Here is a 12,873-nt window from a genome sequence, read left to right as displayed (position 1 = left end):
TTCTTCATACACATTTGGCTCCGAATCGAGGGTCCGGTCAAGGGCAGAACTATTGTTAAGTTTAAATTCGAGCACGGACTTAACGTCTCAACTGGTTTGGTTATTTATTTTATCTTTAATTCGTTTATCTAACGTTCTTGATTACTTGTGTTGAATCAATTCACATATCCTTAAAACTGCGTATAAATTTAATTGTCATCCATTTAAGGGTAAATAGTTTGGCGCCCACCGTGGGGGCTAAGGATAACAATGGTGGTTTGATACAAATCTCCATAAGACACTTTATTTTACACTTGTTCTTTAAGGTCTCAATTTCAGGTTAGCTTAAAAATGTCAAATTCTCAGTCCGCTCACTTGAACGTTGAGGATGGGTCTGGCCATCATGGCGAAAACAACAATTTGGTGCCTAGCAATGAGGTGCCCCCTGCTAATCCTAATGGGGTCCCAGTCGTAGACCCAGTCGATGCTAACTCACAGGTGGCCATCGATGCGAACCTTCCTACCGACCCCGAGAACAACGTTCGCGGAGGAGCCCGACCAACGGCTCGAGGAACGCCCGAAGGCGAAGGTGACGAGGTCAGTCTGGGATTGATCTTCGAAATGTTGCAGGCTCAACAGGCAGCGATAGCGCAGTTGCAAAATCAGAGCCGAGCCCCCAGCAGGGTGGAGCCCGAACTATCCCGGAAAAATACCCGAAGAAGTGAGAAGATCACCGAAAGGCCGGGTGAAGCTGAGTCCGGTGTCAGCCCTGAAGTAATGAAAATGCTTGATGCATTAATGAAACGGGTGAAAAGAAAATTGAGGCAAACGACAAAAAGGTGAAAACATATAATTCCCAAGTCGATCAAATCCCAGGAGCGCCCCCGATATTGAAAGGCCCGGATTCTAAAAAATTTGTTCATAAGCCTTTTCCTCTGAGCGTGACATCGAAACCAATCCCGAAGAGGTTTCGTATGCCCAATATTCCAAAATATAACGGAACCACGGATCCAAATGAGCATGTGACCTCCTACACATGCGCCATCAAAGGTAACGACCTGGAAGAAGACGAAATCGAGTCAGCGTTATGTATGTTCGGGGCGTAATATTAACTATTCTAAGAAGAGCCTTACCATGTGAATGGGCCTCCCATCAGCCCTTCGAAAGCTTGTGCCACGAGCGCTCAAAATACGACATCTGCTTGCAGATGCCTTCGATCCACTCCTTGAGCTGGGGGACCACATTGGGAACCCAAGCAACACCTGCACGATCACAAATACTGACGGTGAGAAAGGGAACAAAGATAACTCGACACCTAAGTAAAGAGTACACTTATGAGATACATTCCACTTCTCGGGGAATGGCAGAAACTCGGGAGGGATTAAATCTCTGGTCTTCACCCGAACGAAGCGCCCCTGCCAGTCTTGGTCTAGAACCTCGTCAATGCTCGAAAATGGGGCCTTGCTGGCCCGACGAGTGAGCTTGATTAGTCCCCCTCGAAAAATTCGGGGACTATATAGATGGAGTAGGTGGTGGAGGGTGAACCGAGGAGACATGGTATTATTCGCAAAGTAACGGAGGAGGATCACGATCCTCCAAAGAGACAAATGGATTTGCCCAAGGCACACCTCATATCTCTTGTAGAAGTCCAAAACAACTTAGTCTACTGGGCCCAATGTGAAGGGATAAGTGTAAACACTTAAATACTCCTCCAAATGAGTGGTGATATCGTCCTCAGACCCGGAGACTACCACGTCCTTACCTCCTCAGTTATAGTTTTCTCGGACAATGGGAAGGATATCTTCGGTGATAGAGCATATATATCTCGATGCCCCTTCACCTTGGTCTTGTTTGGATGTGGCCTTTTCAACTTTGAAGTCGTCTAAGATTGAACAGCCCCCGGGAATAAAACTTTTCATGGGGGCTCTGAGGCAGCTTCGGCGGCAACCACTTCGGGAGCAGTCGCCTCGGGAGCAGCCATCTCGAGAACAACCACTTCGGGGACGGTTGCCTCGGTGCTTGTGGCCGGGTGAGAAGATGAAAAGGCAGCCTGCTGAGATACTGATTTGAAAGTCTTGGCCATCATAAATCTGGAAGATATGTGAAGACTTGGAAAGAGTTTATGAAGATTTGAAGTTTGAGAGTGAAGATATGAGTTTCTGGGTTGAAAATCCAAGAAAATGTATGAAGACTTGAAGGTAGGATGAAGATCTGAGTAGAAACTTAAGAACAATTATGAAGATTTGAAGGTTGAAGATAAAAAGAAGAAGATTTGAAAGAGTTGGAAGCTGCTAGGAAATTCGAAGATAAGAGCTGAGATCGGAAAGTGGAAAAGGTACAAAAGGTCGAAGCTTTTATAGGAGAAAACGTAATCATTATGCGACGCTTCACATTCGGAGGCGACCAACCGATGGTTGACACGTGTCCGAAGTCAGAACGACGCGACTGATGGGACGTTTCGGCTTCTTAAAACTCCAATCGGTTTCCCATCGGTTTTAGTATATTATCCGAACTTTTCCCATGACTTAATTGATTTCTTCAAGAAGATTGTATACGGGTAAAATCGAGGGTAACATATACCCCGATTTTCGTGTGAGTCAAATGAAGCAGAGACATGACTGCATGGGATCAGAATCGAAGGCAGGGACTTCTCATACCAGGGGCCGAACGGAGTGTTCGCCACCGGGCCTGGCAAGACAATACTCCCTGGACCTAGAGCAAGCTCCTAAATCTTGGGAAGCATTACGAACGGTTGCACACGACTAACAGAAAGTCGTGATATCCGCACCCAACCAGGTATCACGGCGCGAATCCCGTCCGATGTCGGTAGCATATCAGTAATTGACGAGAAATGAGGATTGTTTTACCTTTTTTAGAATTGTACTAGGGATGAAACTCTCTTACTATATAAAGGGGAAGCTTTTTCATTCAATACATATGGTAACACGCATAGCAAAACAATATAAACTCATTCTCTGCTTTTTAGTTATTGAGAATTTCTTATTTTAATCATAGTTCTTCATACACATTTAGCTCCGAATCGAGGGTCCGATCGAGAGCAAAACTATTGTTAAGTTTAAATATGAGCCCGGACTTAACGTCTCAACTGGTTTGGTTATTTATTTTATCTTTAATTCGTTTATCTAACGTTCCTGATTACTTATGTCGAATCAATTCACATATCATTAAAATCACGTACAAATTTAAGGGTAAACAAAGATAACATATTCCATTCGGTCCGAAGAGGCAACAGATTCATATGAAGTCACGTCATAAGATAATTTATAAACGTACCTGGCAAATTGAATGATCTTCCTGCACAATTACTATTAGATTTATTACTTTTAGAACAACTTAATTAAAATATTATAGCCACTATTGAAGATAAACGTAAATCAACGTTAAACTACGAGTTTCCTAACGATCAGGTTAACTAGTAAATTGAACTTTGAGACTTGAAGTTGCAGAACTTGACCGTTTGATTGTTCTAATTACCATTTAATTATCTGATTAATACTTTCCACCCTAATAATTAGGTTAACTAAAGCTCATTTTTCTGAAGAATTTTGGCCCGTTGGTGAAGATGAATGCTACATATCAAACTCATTATCCAACAAGAGTTGTGGTGAGATGAATAGGAATCAGATGTTTTAGCGTCAAGCCTTAGTAATAAAAAAAAATATTGTTAGGAAACGCTTCCCCTTAAATGGTTCTTCCATAACACGAATCCAAATTAATCACCCAATACAATTACAGGAGCAAACAAAAAAAAGGATCAAACTCATTAGAATAAAATCAGCAAAAAAAATGTATTGAGCTTTCTTGTATGTTTGTAAGTTTATTTGTAACTATGACTTCTTAAGAGATGGTTATTTGATTTGCATGTATATCACTTAAATCCAGAAAAATTACTCATTTACTCCTCCTATTTTATTTTGTATGCCATATTTTCTTTCATTTTATTCTAAAAATAATGACACGCTTTTTTATATATAAAAACAGTTAAACTTTACATTTATTTACTCTTAATATATCATACTTTTATAATAATCACAAGAATTTCACTAGTTGATTTAAAACAACAAATTTCAAAACTCTTTCTTTCTTTTTTGAATTTCTTATCCAATTAGACTCTATATGTAAATTTGACGGGAGTATGACACTTGGACAAAAATATTTACAAGTGACGAGACTAAGAGCCCGTTTGGACATAAGAATTTTTTTACTTTTTTCGAAATCAATGTTTGACCATAAAATTTTCAATTTGCACTTGAAAATGAATTTTGAAATTTTTCGAAAATTTGAAAAACTCCAAAAAGCTGTTTTTCAAAATTCACTCAGATCACTTACAAAACTTCAAAAACAACCTAAAATTATATTCATATCCAAACATAACTCCAATTTTCAAATACCATTTTCACTTGAAATTTATTTTTACTTTTTTTTTAAAAAAAATTACAATTCTTATGTCCAAACGCCCGCTAAATTATCTATTAGCAAAATTCAAGGAAAAACAGGATTACTGTTCTGATGAGATAATTCTAAGGTATGTTAATCAAGATATTTGGAGGTCAATAATTGAGATTGAACTCAATCATTATCAAAAGATAAAGACCAAATTAAGCTCACGTCAAAGACTTAAAGAAAAGATATTTTCCAATAAAAAAAGATGAATGCTAATCCATGAAGTGTGTTGATGTGAATAATATCTTATTGGGATGATGGTGACGTGTTTATTATTCATTACATTACACGTGTCAGTTACATATTTACTAGCTGAGTTGTCTCTCTCAAGTCTCAAGACTCAAATAAATGGATGATGACGCAGAAATACCTCATCCTCATCCTCATCCTCATACATCCACTTTCTCCACCGTCCATTTCCGTATTTAGAAATTGCGTAATACTTTCTCTGTTCATTTTTAATTAACATGTATATTAAAAATAGATTTTTATTTTTATTTAACACTTTACGCATATTAAGAGAAGACAATTCTTTTTTTTATTATACCCACAATATTTATTACTTATTTCAAATTATTTTCTCAAATCCAATAAAATATGCATCAATTAATATGAGTATCATGGTAAATTATGCACTTCATTTATTATTTCTTAAAGGACGTGAAAAGTCAAAACATACCGAGTAAAAGTGAACGGAGGGAGTAATATTGAAAACAAACTTAAAACTGAGTGATAAGCTGTAAGGTGTAGTTGGGTAAAATGCATTTGATAAAATAATGCATGTATTAGCTTTGTGTATTAATAATATTTTGTTTGGTACACTTTTTGAACATATGCATTAATTATGCAGGCATTGGTTATACACTCTATTTGGTATTATGCTATGCATAACTAACGCATAGAAAACCATGGTATTAGCAATGCAATGAGTTTTAACGCATGCATTAACTTAGTTAAAGACAAAATTGCCCTTCAAATTTATGCTTGATTAAAATATGTTATTAAATAATTCAAATAGTGAGAAATAAAATTATATCCCTAGTAAATAAATAAATACTTAACATATTTTCTTTTTTATAAATAAATATTCAGTTCTATACTACAATATATTTAGACAAATCAAATAATTTTTTTAAAACTTTTTCATATAAAAACATTCCTAACATATGTTTCTTTAAAAAGATCGAGTGATGGACTGGTTTTGAGGGCATTTTTATAAACAAATAATTCTTTTAGAAATTGTGCAATGCTTTAATACATCAAACCAAACAATGGATCAGAAATATGTCAGCATAACTAATGCAAGAATAACTAATACCAGCATTACTAATACACCATATTCCGCATTATTCTTATGCACCCTACCAAACGACCCCTAAGAATTCAAATACATACATGATGTTAAATATGTACTGAAAAAATTTAAACCGTCAACCCAAACAAAGTACCAAAGCAATACAACAACAATAACAACAACAACAACAACAACAATAACAACAACAACAATATATTTAGTGCAATCCTACATTATGGGGTTTGAGGAGGGTAAAGTATGCGTAGACCTTACCCCTACCTTGTGGAGGTAGAGAGATTATTTTCGAAAAATTCTCGGCTCAAGAAAATAAGATAAGAACAAGAGAACAATAATAAGAAGGTCATACCAGAAATACTAAAGATAAGAACATTAACAACAAGAATAAAGCATTAATATAACAATGCTACTAGACACCACGAATAGGAAAACACTAAAATGATGATACTAGTGCTGGTATATAAAACAAAATCAAACAACCAAAACAAACGTAGCAGATACAGAGTCCTGAACTTGACGGCCTACTAACCCTCAACCCTAATCTTCAACCTCTATAACTTCCTATTTAGTGTCTTGTCCTCGGTAAACTGGATGTCTGCCATGTCTTGTCTAATCACTTCTCCCCAATACTTCTTCAAGCTACATCTACCTTTTCTCATACCTACAATAGCCAACCTCTCACACTTCCTCACTGTGACATATGTGCATCTCCTCTTCACATGCCCATACCACTTCACCCTCGCTTCCTTTATCTTTTCGTTCACAGAGGCCACTCCCACCTTGTCCCAAATCACTTTGTTCCTAATAATATCTCTCCTAGTATGCCCACACATCCACCTCAGTATCCTTATCTCTGCTACTTTTATCTTTTAAGCATAAGAGTTCTTGACCGGCTAACATTCCGCCCCATGCAACATAGCTGATCTAACAATCACCCTATAAAACTTATCTTTAAGTCAAAGTACTAAAGCAATCAATAAAGTATATTTCAAAATTATTGTAGATTCTTTTAGAAATTGTTAAATAGTTGTGAGGGACTTTTGTATTCTCTAACACATAATTTTACGAGGATCTCGACTTCATAAAATAATATTTTACTTATTCCTCACATAGAGAAAAGTGGAAAAATTGTTTAATGCAAATCGAATTCTACACGACATGATTTTGAAGGGTCACAAAACGTGAAAGAATGACCTATTCAGGACTTCATCTTGATCAAAATCTTATACTGGGTTTGAGCAATATATGTGGATTCAAGGAGGAAAAAAGCTAAAAGTTAAAATAAATAATAATTGTATAAAAGAGGTCACCAACTTACTTTTCACTTACGCATAAGAAACATATGTGTCAGGTTATAAGTCACCTCACCGTTTTTTGTGTCCATTTGTCAAGTTATACTGTTGATTTGAGCACTCATTTTTTCCTCTTTTTGTTATAGTTCAGATACCGTAGAGATCCTAAAATTAATAAATATATGAATTTTTTTACGTGAAATATTTAACGTATCACTAATTACCCTTTTTAAACAATAAGCGCAAGATTACTTGCTCACTTATTTTTCAAAACTTTTAAAGGAGGTATAACCTTTGGAGAATATAAGGGCGTTCTATAGGAGAAGGTTCTTCTTAGTTCTTACTACGGTAATACTGGGGTGAGCTAATTGTGTGTATCTTGATTAGTGTATTAAAATTTAGGTAGATAAAAAAAAATTACCTAATTATTTTTTGCCTCAACTGAAATTTGAATCTGAGATATTATGATTTTCCAATTTTATTGACCACTAATCGTCCACACATATCCCTAGTGCAGTAAAAAAAAAAACTCAGCCAAAGTCTCTCTCTCTCTCTCTCTCTCTCTCTCTCTCTCTCTCTCTCTCTCTCTCTCTATATATATATATATATATATATATATATATATATATATATATATATATATATATATATATATGGGTAGAGAGCTCTTACTATAGAACAATTAACTTCGTGACATGATATATTCTATCAAGTCACGAAAAGGAAAAATAAAAAAAGAAAAAGAAGAAAGAAATGTTCATGCAATAAAAAATCTAGGCCAAATATATATACAGTCCATTAATCTTGGCCCAATTTTTTATTTTGGCATTCTAACTCAGTCTAATTTGCGTCACATTCGGAAGATAGCGTTCTCTATCAAGAATTTTTTTCATACTCATAATTCGAACCCGAAATATCTGGTGCCAACTGCGAACAGATAATATATACTACTAATACTATCTTATTATTCTTAGCACCGCCCTTGCCCAGCAAGAAGATACTTTCACTTTTTTAAGTGCCAAGGAGTTGAATTCAACGCCTGTCAACATGGGCAATTTCAACACGTTGCGTGGATGTGTTTCTCATGCTAAAGCTTATGTATATTAGCCTTGATATTAAGATTTATTTTTTGCACTTCTTTTACTTTTGAATGTTTTTTCCATTTTTAATGTCTTTATTATCATAAAATTTATACTTAATTAATTAAAAAGAAGCTATACACGATTTGGAACTTGAGTTCATAGGGGTAGGAAAAAGAAAATTATCTTTTGTAAATTCAAAACTAAGCAATACACACACTTTTAGTGTAGCTTATTCTAATCAGATCAGTTTTCTTTATATATTTTGGCATTTTTGAAAATTAATTTACAATTAGTTTTTTCCTTTTTCCTACCCCTATGAACTCAAGTTCCAAATCGTGTGGTTTCCCTCTCTGGCAACCAACACGATTAAAATATTTTTTTAATTAAAAAATTGACGAACTTGGGTTATTACATTCTGATTAATTTCCTTAATTCCTCATGTACGTAAAAACAAATGACATACAGTACCTTTTTTGTCCACAAAAATAAAACGATGGTTCTCTTTTTTTCGTAAAGTTTTAACCATGAAAAAAAAAAGGAAAACAAAAAAAAACAACGGTTTGTACAGTGGTGAGTAGATATTTTGACAAGATTATAAGGGTGAAATAGTAAAAATAATTAAAACCTACATGAATTGCCAGCTTTCATAATCTAAAATCTCAGTCACCACCTCATCAGCATTCAGCCAACAGATTTCATTTTTTTGGAACTCTCTGGAAAACCATTCTTCGGTACCCCTTACCCCACCACCCCACTACCCACTCGTTCTCCACCCCCACCACCCTATAAAAGCAACACACATTTAAACCCTTCTCAGAAGTCAGAATCCTCCGGAAAAAGAAAACCCTCCTACATACATACATATAATAAAATATATATATTTATAAACTGCGCGCATTTTTCTGCATTGCATTTGCTGGACTTACGATTTGCAGGTCGGAGAATTGTTCGGAGCGTCTGTGATCGACGATCGGAGTTAAAAGTTCGTTATTCTAAGTGATTTTGCGTTAGATCTCTTTTATATTCACTTTATATAGTCCTCTGATTTTCCCGATTATTTTGCTTGAAATTTATTTCTTTTCTAGGTATGTGATCAATTCAAATTTTAATATTTTTTCTTTTAAATATTGAAAATCGCATCCCTAGAAGCAAAAGGAAAGGAAAATAATGGCGCGTTTTTATTCATTCTCTGCTATTTTCATAGTGAATTGTTGCATTAGGTGTTGTTCTGCTAAAAGCTTGTTATTTTCTTTTGTTTTTCTCTGCACTTATTGCTGGCTTTGTTTTTCTTTGCATTTTCAGCTTCTATCGCCGAAGCTTTCAACTTTTTGTGTTTATGTCTGTGCTAGGCTTTTTGCTTTTTTTTTTTTTTTTTTTTTTTTTGCTTATATGAATTACGATGCGTATGCCTTAGTTGGAACAAAGGAGATTTTTGGTGGTATTTGTACGTATTCTGATTGTTGTGCTTCCGTCATGATTTTGTTTTCCTATGGAATTTATAGGAAATTATGATTGTTGTGTGATGAAGAAAGAAAAATATTTTTTTGTTAAGGATCGTGTTTTCCGTGCTTGAGGTCACAATCCATTTGTTTGCTTGCAGTTGTTGTGCTATGAATAGTTGCCTTGCAATTGTTTAATTGCGACTACTGCTTGGTCTATTAGGTGTCTGATTATTGTTATTTTATCCTGGTTTCTTCTATGTTAAATAAAATAATGTGTACAATGTTTAAGTACTGGTTGGATAGGGTTTGATTAATAGAATCGATGTATTTCCAGCTTTGATGGCTTTAGAACCCTACTGTCATTTCTTGATGCATTTAGTGTAATTAATCCTCTATTTCGGGCATCTATCTTTGTTCAGGAATTGTGTGAGAAATTTGCCTGAGTGGCAGCAGCGTTTGTCACCTCCCTATGCAATTTCTGTCTTAGTTTGACTTTCTTTGGACCTGAATGATAGTTTAATTTGAGGTAGCACAAGTTCAGAATATGTGTTGCCGACTTATCTCAAACTCGTACATGGTTTAGTCAAATTGATTACCTAAGAATGGCTGAATGGATGCCAAAGGTGAAAAGTGTTTCAAGTGGAATTGATGGTTAATTTTGAGAACATCTGGCAAGATAGGGATTAGGAATTCTCAAGTAGGACAGATACAGATGTGATCAGAGCATCTGGTGGTTGTTCAACAAAACTTTGCCTGGCTTGTTCTTGACTGCTATTTCAGCGTATACTGTCCATGATGTCTTTCTATAGTATGTAAGCTACAGTTCTGAATCGAAATTCCAACTAGGTATTGAATATATGGAATCATAAGACTGTCTAGAAACCTTTAGAAAGTATATATAAACAGTGGACTAGTTACAAAATCTTAAAGTAGAGATTTTGAAGATCTAATACTGTTATAAGCGAAAGTATACTAATCAAAACAATCTTTACATGGAAAAACTTGGTGCAGAGGATCGTTATTTTTTTCATCTGTTCCTTTTCTGTTGCGAAATTTTGAGGCCATAAACATTAGCATTTCTACGTATGTATGTGATCAATCTGAAGTAGCAAAATTGGGAACTTGAATCAAACGGAAGTAGCAGTCATCACAGTGCCCTTTTCTTTGGACATACATGTCCATCTCCTGTGCAGTTTGTTCGTCACTCTGTGTCTTTTTTCCTATATTTTGTTCAACTTGCCGGTAACCATAGAGGCTATTGGTATTTGCAGTTTTTGCCTTCCTTTAATTGGCAGACTTTGGATTGGGAGTTTGGAGTGCTTTCCAAGACTTGGCAGGTTATTTCCTTCTGCTATGTTTTGTCATCCAACCGATGTAATCTTAGGTTTCTGAAGGAGATCATTCGTACGTGGTTGTGGCTCTCCTCAACAGTTGGCATTGACTGCATACAGTTTACTTATTGCATGAGAAGTTGGACCCCGAAAAAAGATAGATATTAAGGCACAAGATGCTTTTTATATGCATCTCAAAACTTGTAGGCATAGTAAAATATTAGGCATGTCTTTGATGAGGTCTTGGTTAACAATAATAAACTTCTGGTTGAAAAGGAAGAAACAAGTAAAGAGTTAAAAAAATAATAAGAAGAAGAAAAAGAAAAGGCAAAAAATGAGCCAGAGAGTATGGACCAGTGGACGTTGTTACACAACTGATAACACTTTCCTTTCAGACAATGACGCTTCCAAGTAACACGCTGTTAGGACTTATAAAATTCTTCATCAGGGTAAGTTTCCCATGTTGAAGACTACATGATGCAGAATCTCAGACGGAGGTAGGGTTGTTCTCGATGGACAACAAAATAATTCATCTCTGCAGTTTCTCGCACTTTTCCCCTAATGCTTTTCTCTGTGAGGACGGGTTTGATGCTTTGTCCATTGCTTTTACCTTAGGTTGGACTACCCTTCGTCAGTATCTCTTTAAATGGAGGACTTCTCCAAGAATGAAGTTATCATGCAATCATTATTATGTACTGCTGGACGCTTTGGAGCTATGCAATGCTTCATGATAGTTCTAGTTTGGGTTCCTTGTGGACCCACTTGTGGATTCTTGTAGATCAACTTGTTTTGATGAATTCTCACGGTGGAGTTTGCTGATTGGAGCTGTTCAACCTTAGTTGGAATGTGTAGTTGCTGGTTTCAATTGGTGTTCTGCAATGTGCGAGAAAGCAACATTGTCTGAGGTGTTTTGCCCATTTGGAGGGGCAAGTAGACATGCCTTTTGTAGGTTTAGGACTTTTTCCTTAACTGTTTCCTGAATGCAGGGCTTGTAGTAGTTAAGTTCATCCATAAGGCTCGATGGGAGATGTAGTGATTGAACATTCAGGGACTCCACGTTCTGAGGCAATAAACATGCACAACATAATATTTAAGAGTGATGCTGACGTGGTTCAGAATTTCCATGAGGGTTACTTGCCTGAGGATGGAACACGTGACGAAAAATCCTCTTCTACAGAAGCCCTTGACATAGGATACTTGGAATATGGGTATGTTCTCTGTCTCATTCATGATGGTAAACTTATTTCTATTTTGTCCAATCACTCTTGCTTTGACATTCGATCATTAATTCTATGATATTCTTGAAGGTATAGATACAAATCCTCTCTATGTTAGCCTATACCTCATGCATAGTGGACATATGATTGTCAACTATTCACTAATATGTTTTCGTTTCCAGCTGTTCTCACTATCGGCGTAGATGTCGCATTAGAGCCCCTTGCTGCAATGAAATATTTGACTGCAGGCATTGTCATAACGAAGCTAAGGTAAGTCCTTATGAACGACGGAATCATAATTTGGACAATAGACATGGTAATTGGAGATGAAATTGAGTACACGCTTACAAATAGTGATATTTCTGTCATCATAATTGTGACTGAAAACGTGCACAATATGCTACAGTAAAATTCCAAATAATAAAGCACCTGCATCCAGCGACACGTGCATAATCATTTGAAGGCACACTTTTTTCCTTTTCCTTTTTGGTTGCGGAGACACCTTGATTTACCCTTCACGACATTCCATGAGTGTTCTTTCTATATATCCTGGTGTTTCTGTCATTCCTATTTTATTATCTACCAATTGTTTAGATACATATCCTATCCATAGTTGGATTGTTTTATTTATATCTGCTACGCAATCTAAATCTAAAAAGTTATATTGTTCTGATATTGGTTTTGGTGTCCATTTTTTATTTAATCTGCTATCCCATAGTGTATTATATCTATCATGTTGTTCATAATTAGCTGT

General features: G+C 35.9%; 1 long non-coding RNA gene across 2 annotated transcripts; it reads left to right on the top strand.

Annotated features, from left to right (window-relative positions):
• The first annotated feature begins 8,825 nt into the window (after nucleotides 1–8,825).
• On the top strand, nucleotides 8,826–12,794 carry LOC107763215 (uncharacterized). 2 transcript variants are annotated; one of them, XR_001642960.2, is made up of 3 exons: nucleotides 8,938–9,111; nucleotides 10,843–12,110; nucleotides 12,302–12,794. It is a non-coding gene; the product is annotated as an uncharacterized LOC107763215 (long non-coding RNA). The 2 variants fall into 2 exon arrangements; XR_012705881.1 differs by having other exon boundaries at nucleotides 8,826–12,110.
• Nucleotides 12,795–12,873: the final 79 nt, after the last annotated feature.

The sequence above is a fragment of the Nicotiana tabacum genome, chromosome 23 (genome assembly GCF_000715075.1).
Source record: "Nicotiana tabacum cultivar K326 chromosome 23, ASM71507v2, whole genome shotgun sequence".
Classification (NCBI taxonomy): Eukaryota; Viridiplantae; Streptophyta; class Magnoliopsida; order Solanales; family Solanaceae; genus Nicotiana; species Nicotiana tabacum.
This window is presented reverse-complemented; position numbering and strand designations above follow the sequence as displayed.